The following is a 13,560-nucleotide window of genomic DNA, read 5'->3' on the forward strand; positions in this document are numbered from 1 at the left end:
AACTTGCCCCCCTTCTTGCAGCGGTGTACCGTAGGTCTCTAGAAGAGCGTAGCGTTCCAAAGGTTGGAAAAGGGCACAGGTCATCCCCATTTTCAAGAAGGGACGTCGAACAGATGTGCAGAACTATAGACCTATATCTCTAGCGTCGATCAGTTGTAGAATTTTGGAACACGTATTGTGTTCGAGTATAATGACTTTTCTGGAGACTAGAAATCTACTCTGTAGGAATCAGCATGGGTTTCGAAAAAGACGGTCATGTGAAACCCAGCTCGCGCTATTCGTCCATGAGACTCAGAGGGCCATAGACACGGGTTCACAGGTAGATGCCGTGTTTCTTGACTTCCGCAAGGCGTTCGATACAGTTCCCCACAGTCGTTTATTGAACAAAGTAAGAGCATATGGACTATCAGACCAATTGTGTGATTGGATTGAGGAGTTCCTAGATAACAGGACGCAGCATGTTATTCTCAATGGAGAGAAGTCTTCCGAAGTAAGAGTAATTTCAGGTGTGCCGCAGGGGAGTGTCATAGGACCGTTGCTATTCACAATATACATAAATGACCTGGTGGATGACATCGGAAGTTCACTGAGGCTTTTTGCAGATGATGCTGTGGTGTATCGAGAGGTTGTAACAATGGAAAATTGTACTGAAATGCAGGAGGATCTGCAGCGAATTGACGCATGGTGCAGGGAATGGCAACTGAATCTCAATGTAGACAAGTGTAATGTGCTGCGAATACACAGAAAGATAGATCCTTTATCATTTAGCTACAAAATAGCAGGTCAGCAACTGGAAGCAGTTAATACCATAAATTATCTGGGAGTACGCATTAGGAGTGATTTAAAATGGAATGATCATATAATGTTGATTGTCGGTAAAGCAGATGCCAGACTGAGATTCATTGGAAGAATCCTAAGGAAATGCAATCCGAAAACAAAGGAAGTAGGTTACAGTACGCTTGTTCGCCCACTGCTTGAATACTGCTCAGCTGTGTGTGATCCGTAACAGATAGGGTTGATACAAGACATAGAGAAGATCCAACGGAGAGCAGCGCGCTTCATTACAGGATCATTTAGTAATCGCGAAAGCGTTACGGAGATGATAGACAAACTCCAGTGGAAGACTCTGCAGGAGAGACGCTCAGTAGCTCGATACGGGCTTTTGTCAAAGTTTCGAGAACATACCTTCACCGAAGAGTCAAGCAGTATATTGCTCCCTCCTACGTATATCTCGCGAAGAGACCATGAGGATAAAATCAGAGAGATTAGAGCCCACACAGAGGCATACCGACAATCCTTCTTTCCACGAACAATACGAGACTGGAATAGAAGGGAGAACCGATGGAGGTACTGAAGGTACCCTCCGCCACACACCGTCAGGTGGCTTGCGGAGTATGGATGTAGATGTAGATGTAGATTCCGTAGAAATATAGGAACACGTGAGGCAATACTGACCCTATGACTTATCTTACAAGCTAGATTAAGGAAAGGCAAACCTACATTTCTAGCATTTGTAGACTTAGAGAAAGCTTTTGACAATGTTGACTGGAATACTCTCTTTCAAATTCTGAAGGTGGCAGGGGTAAAATACAGGGAGCGAAAGGCTATTTACAATTTGTACAGAAACCAGGTGGCAGTTGTAAGAGTCGAGGGACATGAAATGGAAGCAGTGGTTGGGAAGGGAGTGAGACAGGGTTGTAGCGTCTCCCCGATGTTATTTACTCTGTATATTGAGCAAGCAGTGAAGGAAACAAAAGAAAAATTCGGACTAGGTATTAAAATCCATGGAGAAGAAATAAAAACTTTGAGGTTCGCCGATGACATTGTAATTCTGTCAGAGACAGCAAAGGACTTAGAAGAGAAGTTGAACGGAATGGATAGTGTCTTGAAAGGAGGATATAAGATGAACATCAGCAAAAGCAAAACGAGGATAATGGAATGTAGTCGAATTAAGTCGGGTGATGCTGAGGGAATTAGATTAGGAAATGAGACACTTGAAGTAGTAAAGGAGTTTTGCTATTTGGGGAGCAAAATAACTGATGATGGTCGAAGTAGAGAGGATATAAAATGTAGACTGGCAATGGCAAGGAAAGCGTTTATGAAGAAGAGAAATTTGTTAACATCGAGTATAGATTTAAGTGTCAGGATGTCGTTTCTGAAAGTATTTGCATGGAGTGTAGCCATGTATGGAAGTGAAACATGGACGATAACTAGTTTGGACAAGAAGAGAATAGAAGCTTCCGAAATGTGGTGCTACAGAAGAATGCTGAAGATTAGATGGGTAGATCATATAACTAATGAGGAGGTATTGCATAGGATTGGGGAGAAGAGAAGTTTGTGGCACTACTTGACTAGAAGAAGGGATCGGTTGGTAGGACATGTTCTGAGGCATCAAGGGATCACCAATTTAGTATTCGAGGGCAGCGTGGAGGGTAAAAATTGTAGAGGGAAACCAAGAGATGAATACACTAAGCAGATTCAGATGGATGTGGGTTGCAGTAGGTACTGGGAGATGAAGAAGCTTGTACGGGATAGAGTAGCATGGAGAGCTTCATCAAACCAGTCTCAGGAGTGAAGACCACAACAACAATAACAATCATACTTTGGTCCTATTCACTGCTGCACATGGAGCGAGAGGCGAAAGTGCAGCTGGTGCCCTAGCAATTGAGTACTGTTTGGTTAGACCTGTCCTCATATAATGTGTGAGAATTCACTGAAATGAAATGATCGTACGGCATTGTTGGCCAGGAGGCGCCATTCGGGGAAGTTCGGCCACCGTATTGCAAGTCCTTTTCAGTTGGCGCCACATTGGCGACCTGTGAGTCAATGATGATGAAAATTATGGACACACAACACCCAGTCCCCTGCCGGGAATGGAACCCGGACGCCCTGTGTGGTAGACGGTAACTGTATCACTATGCTACGGAGGCGGACTGAGAATTCACTGTCACAGTATAAGAAGTAAATGTGCTAATAACTGCGCAGACATCGTTGCATATGAGCGGTCTGTTATCTTTGGTGTGTTCGTGGATGGATCTTTTATCTTTGTTGTGTTTATATTTGCGTCTTTGATAGAATTTTGAACGCGCGTGCTCGCGATTCTCCAATCACGTATCACGATAAGGCTGTTGGAGTGCTTGACCGGTAGTTGTGTCGGTTGAAAATCGCGCGTCGTTGTATGTGGTAATTTTGTATCATCGAAACAGTAAACGACGCTGTGCTGCTGGTAAGGTATGTTTATATACGTTTCTCTTCGGAACAGTTATCGCTTGATGCTTATTATACGTATATTGTAAGAGAAACAAACGCCCGTTGCTGTATGTTTCCTATAAAATACAGTCACAGAGTTGTCTTTGAAATGGAAGTAGGCTTAATAATGTAAGCCTATTGGATGAAATATTCAGTACTTTGTTATTACCCATATTAATCGGATAAGCTAGAGGGGGGGGGGGAAGCTAGATGCAATAAACATTCCTGAGCTAAATTGGTTTTATGTCGCATTTATAATTTATAAATCGTAATGATGTGGAACGAGTCATTGTCATTTTACATGTCGCAAATTAATTTGCAAATATGTCTGCAAGCTGATCATCTATACTTTTTTTTTAATTTGCAGATTTGAGTTAGTAATTCCTAACGACCACTCATTCCATTTTTTTCTTAAATTTTACTTTACTGTTTGTCGAGCATTTTATGCCACTGGGTAAGAGATCAGAAATTTTAGTTGCAGTATCGTATCGTGCATCCATTTTTGTGCTTTGTAAATGAGTTATGTTTACACACACTGAAGCGCGAAAGAAACTGGTACTGGTATGCGTATTCAAGTACAGAAATATGTAAACAGGCAGAATACGTGCTTTGGTCTGCAACGCCTGTGTAAGACAAGTTTCTGGCGCAGTTGTTAGATCAGTTACTGCTGCTACAATGGCAGGTTATCGAGGTAAAAAGTGAGTTTGAACGTGTTATAATCAGCGCGCGAGCAATTGGACACAGCATCTTCGAGGTAGCGATAAGTGGGTATTTCAGTGTACGACTATTTAATGAGTGTGCCATGAATATCAGGAATACGGTGAAACATGAAATCTCAGACATCCCTATGGCTGTAAAAAGATCCTGCAGGAACGGGACCAATGACTACCGAAGAGAATCGTTCAATGTGACAAGTGCAACCCTTCCGCAAATTGCTGCAGACTTCAATGCTGGGCCATCAACAAGCAAATCATTCAACAAAACACCATGGATACGGGGCTTTCGGAGCCTAAGGCCCACTCGTGTAGCCATGATGACTACATAACATAAAGCTTTATACCTTGCGGGGGCCCGTTAACACCGACATTGGAGTTTCAATGACTGGAAATATGTTGCCTGGTCAAACGAGTCTTGTTTCATATTGTATCGAACGGTGAATATGTACAGGTATGGAGACAACCTCATGAATGCATGGACCCTGCATGTCAGCAGGGGACTGGTTAATCTGGTGGAGGCTCTGTAATGGTGTGGGGCATGTGCAGTTGGTGTGATATGGGACCCCTGATGCGACTCTGACAGTTGACACGTATGTAAGCATCCTGTGTGATCACCTGCATCCATTCGTGTCCATTGTGCATTCTGACGGACTTTGGCAATTCCAGCAGGTCAATGCGACACTGCACATGTCCAGAAGTGCTACAGAGTGTCTCCAGGAACACTGTTCTGAGTTTAAACACTTCTGCTGGCAGCCGGGCTCCCCAGACGTAAAAAATTATTGAACATATCTGGGGTGCCTTGCAACATGCTATTCAGAAGAGATCTCCACCCCATTGTACTCTTATGGATTTGTGGGTACCACTGCAGAATTCATGGTGTCAGTTCCCTCTAGCATTACTACAGACATTAGTCGAGTCCATACCACGTCGTGTTGCAGAAAGTGTGTGCACTTGTGGGGGCCCTACATGATATTAGGCAGGTGTACCACTTTCTTTGGCTCTTCAGTGTAGGCTATTATGTTGAGTGTCTACGCCCCAATTTCGAAGATTTAACCATAGTAAATCATATTGGTTTGTATTCTATTTTCAGAGCTACACTTTGGTTTAGTTAATAGTAAATATATAAAAAAAATCAGGTTTTGCTTTTTTTGAGAGTTGCAATTGTTACACAAATAAATAGCTACAGAAAACAAACAACATATGTAGCCTATATTAAATAGGTAATTTGTTGTGTAGCCTATGACATTGTAAGTGCAACAAATGTTTATTTATCTCTTACTTTTCCAGTCATTGTATCGAATATGTTTATAGGCTCAAAAATTAATTTTTGAGTGAATATTTGTTGACAGGTAATGATTATTGCTTTTTTTTTTCATCAGAACCAAATATGTCTTCATTATAAAAACCCAAACAATAATTTTCGAGAATTCTCTTCCAAGTAATCATCCAAACGGAATTATTCAAAATAGTATATTTGTCAGTTGAAGACAGGAAGTGGAAAATGCTGAATGTGTAGGAAAATAGGGGGATAACCCTATGGAAGTTATACTACAAGCAATTTGCATTTAGTGAAATATAAGGTCTAATGGCATAATCCTTATTGTTTTAGGCTGGGGGGTTACCTTCACAGTCTTGGATGTTATTGAATTTAGCATATGTTAAAATTCAGGAGTAAGTAAGAAACATGTATTGTTTTTGTTTTCTCCAAAAAAATTCCTGCCCCGAGTTACAGGCCTCCAAAGATGACACTGTGAAGACCATTTAGAAGTTGGCGAATTTCGGAAAAGTGTTGAAAATGCTAACCGTTCTAGATATTTTGTTTGAGTTTTTTTATTTGAAAGATAATTGCTTTGTGATAACAGTGGTATGCTCCATTTGCACATATCTGTCAAAGTTCTTTTACTGTCACATTTTGAATTTTTTTATAATTTACAGAATTAATAATTTTTTTTTTTTTTTTTTTTTTTTTTCGGAAATGCCAATCCAGAAAAGTTAGATTTTTTTCTGTGGATTAGTACCATGTATTGCTATATTCTCTGTAGAGGAGAGCTTCCACTTTTACATTGTATGGGTTTTATTTTAAAAAAAACTTTTTTTTAACTTTTAAGAGTAATGTATGTCTTTGTTGAAGTTGTTTCTTACTAATTTGGGGTCAACGGAAGCGTCGACGTCATCAATATGGTGGAAAGGGCTATTCTAAGTGTCTCCAATATGGCGACTAAGATGTTACTACATACACATGGCAGAAAACACGTATAAATAAGACAATAACATCTCCCTCCAAAAATACAATCAAACTAACGGGACAACTGTGGGAAAGTGGGGGTTTTAGGGAGGGCACAAGCTAAATATAACAGTAAAAAATAAACACACACCACGACCCCAAAATGATGAACAAAAAAATTACAAAATCTACAGGAATCAGACAATTCACTTGATGTGCGTAGTTCAACCGCATCTGTCGATACCAAAACACTAATGCCTACAGCAAAAACTACAAAAATTGGAATCAGACATGTCCCTTGACCACAGCTAACGATACCAAAACACCAATACCTACATATAAAACAATGAAAATTGTAGCACTTTGCTGAGCACTATGCTCGAGCCTCTGCTTTGGAGAATTACCCCCAGCCTTTCGCACTTTCAAATGGTGGTTAGAAGGGAAAGTCCTCTTGTTCACTACATGCCACAGTAAATCTTATAACGTCCCATTTACAGAGTGGGAGCTCCTCACTGCACCTGGGCCAGATTGGATCCACATTCAGATGATTAAACATCTCTTCATCTGACTACAAGCGACATCTCCTTGTCTTCTTCAACTGGATCTGGTGCAATGGTGTATTTCCATCGCAGTGGTGGGAGAGCACCCTCATTCCAGTGCTCAAACCCGGTAAAAACCTGCTTTATGAGGATAGCTATCGGCCCATCAGCCTCATCAATGTTCTTTGTAAGCTGCTGGAACGTATGGTGTATTTGCAGTTGGGTTGGGTCCTGGAGTCATGTGGCCTACTGGCTCCTTGTCAGGGTGGCTTCCACCTGGTTCGCTCTACCACCGATAATCTTGTGTCCCTCGAGTCTGCCATCTGAACAGCCTTTTCCAGATGCCAACACCTGGTTGCCGTCTTTTTTGATTTACGAAAAGCATATGACACGACCTGGTGACATCATATCCTTTCCACAATATATGAGTGGGGTCTCCGAGGCCTCCAAGTTGGTGCCTCCCAGAGTCTCCCCCCCCCCCCCCCCCCCCTCAATTCCAGGAGAATGAGATCCCGCCCTATCCAGGAGAATGGGGTCCCACAGGGCTCTGTATTGAGTGTCTCTGTGTTTTTAGTGGCCATTAATTGTCTAGCATCAGCTGTAGGGCTGTCTGTCTCACCTTCTCTGTATGCAGATGACTTGTGCATTTTTTACTGCTCCACCAGTACTGGTGTCGCTGAGCGGTGCCTACAGGGAGCCATCCACTATATGAAGTCATCGGCTCTAGCCCACGGTTTCCAGTTTTTGGCCGCAAAGTCATGTGTTATGAACTTCTGTCGGCGTCATACTGTTCATCCGCAACCAGATCGTTACCTTAATGACGATCCACTCACTGTAGTGGAGACATATCGATTCTTAGGACTGGTTTTCGATGCCTGATTGACTTGGCTTCTTCACCTTCGTCAGCTTAAGCGAAGTGCTGGCAGCGCCTCAATGCCCTCTGCTGCCTGAGCAACACCATCTGGGATGCAGATCACTCTACACTGCTGCAGTTCTACAGAGCCCTTGTTCAATTTCGCCTTGACTATGCGAGTGTGGTTTATGGTTTGGCAGTGCCCTCAGCATTGCATATACTCGACCCAGTGCACCACTGTGGTGTTCACCTAACGACTGGAGCTTTTAGGACAAGTGCGGTGACCAATGTCCTGGTGGAGGCCAGAGTCGCTCCATTGCAGGTTAGGCATGCACAACTGGCTGGTCGGTTCAGTTGCACACGTTCGTAGTTCTCCTGCACATCCGAATTACCATCTGCTTTTCCCACCCACAGCGGTTCATCTCCCACATCGGCAGCCCAGGTCAGGGCTTCCAACTGCAGTTCATGCCCGATCCCTTCTTTCCAAACTGAAGTCTGCTCTACTTGAGGTCCATTCACGTACACCTCCGTGGTGTAAACTTAGGCCACGGCTTCATCTGGACCTTTCACATGACCCTAAGGACTCAGTTAACCAGGCGGCTCTCCACTGCCTCTTCCTATCGATTCTTGACATGTACTGAGGCCACGGAGTGGGTTATACCGATGGCACGATGGCTGATGATCTCGTCGGCTTCGCATATGTCCATGGAGGACATATTGAACAGCATTCCTTGCCCGATGTCTACAGTGTTTTCACTGCCAAGCTGATGGCTATATCTCGTGCTCTTGAGCACATCCATTCATGCCCTGGGGAATCATTTCTTCTGTGTACTGTCTCCTTGAGCAGCCTACTAGCTGTCGACGAGTGCTACCCTCGTCATCTTTGGTAGCAACCATCCAGGAGTCCATCTATGCCCCGGAATGGTCCGGTCGTTCAGTGGTGTATGTCTGGACCTCAGGTCACGTCAGAATCTCAGGCAGCGAACTTGTCGACAGGCTGGCCAAACAGGCTAAGCGTATACAGCTTATAGAGATCGGCTTCTCTGCAGCTGACCTGCATTCAGTATTACGCCCCAAGGTTTTGCGGCTTTGGTGGATGGAATGGCATAACCTCAGTCTGCACAACCTCAGTCTGCACAACAAATTGTGTGCCATTAAGGAGACTACGAATTTGTGGAAGACCTTCACGCGGGCCTCTCGCAGGGACTCTGTGGTTCTCTGTCGGCTCTGCATTGGCTACGCTTGGGCGACACACAGCTACCTCCAGCGTTGTGATGACCCACCTCAGTGTCGGTGCGGCGTCCGGCCGACAGTGGGCCATATCTCGGTGAGGTGTCCTCCTTTGGCTGCCTTGCAACGGACTCTTCAGTTACCGGACTCGTTGCCATTAATTTTAGCTGATAATGCCTCATCAGCTAATTTACTTTTACATTTTACACGTGATGGTGGGTTTTATCATTCTATAGTGGTTTTTGCGCATGTCCTTTGTCCCTTTGTCTTCTCCACTACAATGCTTTTAGACTGGGTGTTTTAATGTGTCACAGAGTACCTGGCTTTTCCTTTTAAATTCTCGTGATCGGCCAGCCACGGTCATCTGCTATCTTGTTCTTATCCCTGCTACCTGTTTCTTGCTTCTCTCTGAGTTTTCTTTTCCTGTTTTGTCCATAGTAGTCTTGGTTGTCCCGTCGTTCTGGTTCTTTCATTCTCGTGTTATTGTGCTGTATGTGTGCTTTCTGTTCTTCTTTCCCTTGTGTAATTATTTTACTGGAAACAAGGGACCAATGACCTCGCAGTTGGGTGCTTTCCTCCCATCCTTTAAACCAACCAACCATCACCATATAGCGGAGATGCTGAGTCGCAGATAGGCACAACAAAAACATTGTCACAAATAAGCTATCGGCCAACAAGGCCTTTGTCAAACATAGGGGGAGGGGGGGAAAAACACACACACACACACACACACACACACACACACACACACACACACACAGGATCATGTGTGTGTGGGTCGTGTTTGCGAGTGTGGGTCGTCTGTGTTTGACAAAGGTCTTGTTGGCTGAAAGCTTATTTGTGACAGTCTGTTTGCAACTTAGCATCTCTGTTATATGGTGAGTGGCAACTTTCTGTTCCATAATATTGTTACATTCCATCCTGAATATTCTTTATAGATATTTTATTTTTTAAGGCAAAACACACCGCAATACCTACAGTTCGAACCTACATCATGTGTTGGTGGCTGCTTAGGATTAACAGCTGCCCCTTTGTACGTTGAATATGGGCTTCCATGAATTCTAATCTCTGAGTGTCTTTTCAAGTCAGTAACATTTCCTTTCCATAATAGCAATAAACCGTATCAAAACAATATTCAAAGTATTACAATGGTAGGGCCGCACACCAGACACATGTTACAACAATTGCTGCCTTTAGGCGCGTGGCTCATTCAGTGTTCACTGTGCCTCTGCCGATGGAACATCCATTCTCCTGCATCTATCACACACCTGTCTTGTGAGCTAAAAGGAAACCTTTGTGGTACTTCCAACCTTTCCCATGTAATTTGCCTTGGCATGTACAAAGATTTCCATGAAAATCTTAACATTGAACAATTTTGGCACTTCCAGTGTTTCCCATTTCCATTCTCCGGTTGCAGTGATTCAAAGCTCTCTCTCTCTCTCTCTCTCTCTCTCTCTCTCTCTCTCTCTCTCTCTCTTTTTGTGTGTTCCCCCTTCCCTCCCCTTCTTCATTTTTTGGCGTGTAGTGTAGAGCTCATTGATGAATGAAACAATAAATGTGCTCAAATAGGTAGTGCACAGTGGTCAAGTCAGGACTATGGTAAGTATATTATTGCTGGAACAGGCATTGACTTTGTTTCTGCTTATATCCATTGTTGTTTCAAAAAAAGAAGAACTTAGGTAGCTAAAAAATCAGTCTCATTATTCACTCCATCCACTGTTTGAGGACACGAAATACAGGCTGATAATTTGCTGATGATGTAGAGGCTAGAGCATAAGGTTTGGCAGCAGCAACTGCATCAGAGTAGTCAACACAATTAAGGAAACACTGGGTACACCTGTGGGGACTGTTTCCATAGAGAGGCAGTGAGCCTTTGGCCAAACCTGCAAACAAGGGGTGTGCGGTCAAATTGTACTGACATATTGTCCCTAACATTCTTGTTTCTTCGATTTTATTAGCAATCAGACCCAGGCATGGAGTCGTGTAAAGGCAAAGAGGTGTTCTATCAACAGATGTCGCTTATGGCATTGGAGAGCCCATCTGCAATGTCCAAAACATCTTCAGTGGGTTCTTGGCCTTTGAAAAGTGATTTGTGCCAGTGAAAAACTTCTGCTCTTGATCAAAAATGTTCTCCACAGGCCTGTTTTAATTTTTCAATGATCATACTCACAGATTCCCTAAGTTCAATACAAAACTTTATTACATAACACTCCCCTAAATTCTTTTGTTCCATTTTTGTAAAATGCAACAAAAACACAAATTCACACTCTCAAAAATCACAAATCCCGGTGTTGTCCCCACTTTGTCATGATAATGATATGATGTGAGAATTGTGATGGTTTGATGGCGGTTCTGGTTCCCCATCGTGTGTAGCATCTTCGGAGCACACCCTGCTGTTGCCCTTCCCCACCACCACCACCACCACCACCACCACCACCACCACCACCCCCTCCCTTTCCTGTTCTTTACTCTTCCTGCTGTCCCAACATTTATTTTGCGCCTTTGTTTTCAGTTTCCTTTCCTGTTGACTGGACTGTGCGTTTGTTCTGTTGTCCCATAGTTTCTGTCACCTTAGATTGTGGGACCAATGACCTTGGTGTTTCATCTGACCCTCCCCTGTCCCCCTCCAAACCAACCAACTTGTCCACATTACTAGTTTTCGTGTGGTAATGGGCCAAACCAACCAACCAACTTGTCTACATTGCTAGTTTTCTTGTGGTAGTGGGGAGGCAGGGGAGTGAGGAAACATTGGTCAGGTGCAGAAGGTGCGTCACACATTGCATAACTTGTCCTGAGGACATCCATCTGCTTTCTGGGTGGAGCATCTCACCTGCCTTCACTCTCTTACCCCTCTATCACTTCTATTTGCTTTTTTCTCTTGGTTGTAGTGATTCTTAGTTACAACTGGGTTCATAAGGATTCGTCTTCCGTGTCCCTCCTCCCCGAGGACTTTTCCAGACTTGATATGCATAGGAGGGAGGGATTGATGACCTAGTTGTTTGGCCCCTTTAGCCCCATGAAACTAATTCAATGTCCCATCATTTATCACGCAAATCATTACCAAGAGCAGCAAGCAGTGGAAAATGTGTGGTACCCCGTACTTGCACTTTTACCGTTATTGGTTATCACTGCATTTGTTTTGAAGTGCTCTGTTTAGTGGTTTGTGCGGGAGCTATGGGGGATGGATAGAGCAGAAGTATTGGCTGAGAAATTGTTCAGAATAAATGATAGTGCTACATTACAGCAGCAAGACATCCATTCACATTTGATTAACAGAATTTCATGCTAGTTACATTGCATATACTAGATTCCTCAGTGACTGTGTGGGCTACCTGCTTTTCTCTCAGCCAGTTCTGACAGATCAGGTTTTGTGAAGCCACTTACTTCTACCTGGGAGGGATTGGAATTGCCATATTATTCAGTCAACAGCTGTATTAAATCCAAATGAGAATGAACTCCCACTGCAAATCAAACTGGAAAGAAATCAAGTCTGCCACCCGCTCTTACCAAAACCTAAATCAAATAGACAGTGAGAACAATCAAGTTCAGACCTTAAGTACCTGTCTTGAAACACATCCTACACTTTATGCCACATAATCAGATCTTTTTCAAAGTGTGTCTTATAAACAGAATACCCCCAACCAAAGTATCGAGCAGTGTCTTGTGTATATATTCCCCCCTGTTCTTTTCCACTACTGTCTGCATAACTGCAGTTCCTGAAACAATTTCCACTGCATTACTGTCAATATTTTTTAGGCCCACTGCTATATCTTTTGTAATTGTGTTTGTACAATGTTCCCACATATGGCAGTACATTTTGAGGAATAACTGACAATAAATGCATATAATAGCCATAGAATGTCAAATTTCCAAGTATTAAATAAGGGTTACTTCATGCAGAATTGTAATCAAGCACACTGGTTGGATTTGTGGAACCATACAGTTAATTAGTGTATAGTTTGTCAGTATGTTTCCATGTGTCATATAATTATAGAATCATAGCTATTTTTAAATCTAAGATAGAAAAGCTTTCCTTGCAGTATTTATTAACCACACAAATCAAGTGCTTGTCTAGGTTTAGGCCAAGTGGGCTACTCACTCATAACTGGATAGGGAATTCTTAGTTATTGTTCTTTGGCAGTTGTTCCTCATGCAGTGTATACCATGGCTGCAGGTTTTAAACTGCTGTATAGTAAATATGGATTACTTCATCTAGAATTGTTGTGATGTATTTGGCTTTGTGGATCTTTACTAGGAATGGGCAAACTCGTTCATCCTTGGGAACTAGTTCACTGGTAATTGCTCATTTTTGGACTATTCATTTTTACTGGTTCACTGTTCATTTGTGCTTTGGTATACGATTCATATGAAAAATTGAAAATTAGTAGAATAGGTGACTGTAGTAGAATAGGTGACTGTAGTAGAATAGGTGACTGTAGTAGAATAGGTGACTGTAGTAGAATAGGTGACTGAAGATGGAAGGTGCCAATAGGGGGCACTTGCCTCCGCCCTGGAGAACATAGTTTTTATTCATAACAGAATTCTCACACACTTGTAATTTTCGTGATTCTGCAGAACCTCTCGTTTGGCCAACTGTAGCGTTATGTGGCTGATCGCAGTGAAATAATATAAGGTGGTGCACGAAAAACCAGTCCAGAGTACAGACTGCCCACCAGTTACGCAGGATTTGTTGACCACTACGAGCAGAATGTAATAATTAAGCAGTGAATAAATAACAAATAAGCTAAT

General features: G+C 42.9%; 1 protein-coding gene across 2 annotated transcripts in view; it reads left to right on the top strand.

The window, feature by feature from the left end:
* The first annotated feature begins 3,082 nt into the window (after positions 1 to 3,082).
* The window catches only part of LOC126106361 (uncharacterized), a 126,381-nt gene continuing 115,903 nt past the window's right edge, over positions 3,083 to 13,560 (top strand). Inside the window, exon 1 of one of the 2 annotated variants that reach the window (XM_049912612.1) lies at positions 3,083 to 3,231. The gene's annotated coding sequence lies outside the window, so the exon portion shown is untranslated. The remainder of the gene's footprint in view (positions 3,232 to 13,560) is intronic. The other variant, XM_049912613.1, reaches the window with a different exon arrangement.

This window comes from Schistocerca cancellata, chromosome 10 (genome assembly GCF_023864275.1).
Source record: "Schistocerca cancellata isolate TAMUIC-IGC-003103 chromosome 10, iqSchCanc2.1, whole genome shotgun sequence".
NCBI classification, from domain to species: domain Eukaryota; kingdom Metazoa; phylum Arthropoda; class Insecta; order Orthoptera; family Acrididae; genus Schistocerca; species Schistocerca cancellata.